Raw genomic sequence first — 1,930 nt, forward strand, 5'->3', positions numbered from 1 at the left:
ATAGGAAAAAACCGATCCTACCTTAAATGCGATGGCGATAAAGGTGATGTAATTTTGATTATATTTTAAGAGTTTCCAGACAAACACGAAACAAAAAAAAGCAAAAATATTCAAGTATATAATTTTTACTTATATTTCAGCTTGTTTTACAAAAATTAATAAAAAGACATCATTTTTTAAAATTTAAAAGTTCGAACTATTAAGAGAAAAAAGTTTGAACTGGAACATTGAAATTTTTGCGTAAAGTTTGAACTTTCGAACTTGAACAAGTTCGAACTAGCAGCCCTAGTTGCCATTTATATTTTGTATAGTGCGTGAAGTAAATTAAAAAAATTTAACTTTTATGGATTATATTTTTTGTACACATTATATTTACATATTAATTAAAGAGAAATTTTTTTTCGGTGTAATTTTTTAGTGAAACTTCATTTAAAAGACGTTGTTTTATAATTTCATTTAGTTCAATAAAATGTTATATTTTAAGTTTCGAGTTTTAAATAGAAGTAAAATTTATCTAAATTTTAACTTGCATCTCAAACTCCGACTGAGGTTCACACATCGTCGTTTATTAATGCTTAAATATTAAAACCCTAACCCTAACCCTGACTACATCCTAAATTAAAACAAAGAATAAAAACGATTTTCAAAATATAATATAATTACGGTATTAAGATATGAAACATAATTTACAAGTTATTTACTTTATATATTTCTTTTACATGATATATATTTTTTATGTTGAAGACCGTCTTTCACCTGTGGCCTTGTCTGGAGCGTATCGCAAAATATCTTTGACGCAATTTAAAACGTCTTCTCTGTTAAATCTTCTACCTTCATTGCTGCACCTGAAATATGAAAAATGACTTAAAAATTAAACGTATCAACTATTCAAATAATAATTTGAATAATTATTTTTATAAGAACAACAAAAAAAGGCATTAAAAGCTACTATTTTAAAACAATTCATATTTTATATTACTATAATATTTAAAAATGGAAATAAAAGTAAAAAAAAAAGCAAGTGGAAAAATAAGCATAGTAATAAGATATATAGTAATAAAATTTAGTAAAGCTTCTAAAAACTGAAGTAATTTATAAAACGTACAGCACACAACTTTGCAAATATTAAGACTTTTAAAAGCTTCTTACTTTGGTCTTGAGTCTTTATTGTTTTTTAGGCGATTAGTTCCTTTAAAATTGAACTTAAATTGAAAGGCGAACACATCGTACGTAGCGACGCTACAACAAAATATTTATATTATTATTATTCTACTTAAATAGAAGGATTCCGAAGCAGTGTTGAACTCCAATTGAAAAACCTTAATATAAACATATATGTTGGATGATATGATAAGAACAAGTGTTCAAACTTATAACGTTATTTTATCTAAAAAGATTATTTGCTATAAAGTACACGATATTCACTATACCCAGGGGGCATATGTCGTTCTTAGAACTTCTTAAGGACACATGCCCACTGGGTAAGGGCTATAGCTAATATATCATCAATATATTGAGAACCTTTCCATTATGTTCTTGACAACATCTTTAACATCTTTACCCCCAGCAGAAGACAGAGATAAAACCTGATAAAATTAGAAAATGGAATAAAATTTATTCACAAGATAAAATATTTTTATATCATTACATTAATAATACAAAAAATTTTTTACATATTATTTTAAATTGATAGAATCAGATCACCTCTATATAATATATAAAAGACACCGTTTTCTTTAGATTGATTTCGCTAATGAACGAAAATTAGAACTTGAGTAAAATATTTTGAGAAAGTTTCTTAATCAACTCTAGATCCTATTTTTAATCTATTTAAGTACTAATTAATTAATATATCTATCAAAACCCAAATTTTTAATCAAAATTCATACAACATTTATAGATGCCGATCAAAAAAGAGCTTATAATTAAC

General features: G+C 25.4%; 1 long non-coding RNA gene across 1 annotated transcript; it reads right to left on the reverse strand.

The window, feature by feature from the left end:
* Window positions 1-667: 667 nt before the first annotated feature.
* LOC136091176 (uncharacterized) lies at window positions 668-1,656 on the reverse strand. Its single transcript, XR_010643762.1, has 3 exons — window positions 1,522-1,656; window positions 1,150-1,239; window positions 668-845 (listed from the first exon to the last, which is right to left on the reverse strand). It is a non-coding gene; the product is annotated as an uncharacterized LOC136091176 (long non-coding RNA).
* Between the last annotated feature and the right edge of the window lie 274 nt (window positions 1,657-1,930).

This window comes from Hydra vulgaris, chromosome 14 (assembly GCF_038396675.1).
Source record: "Hydra vulgaris chromosome 14, alternate assembly HydraT2T_AEP".
NCBI lineage: Eukaryota > Metazoa > Cnidaria > Hydrozoa > Anthoathecata > Hydridae > Hydra > Hydra vulgaris.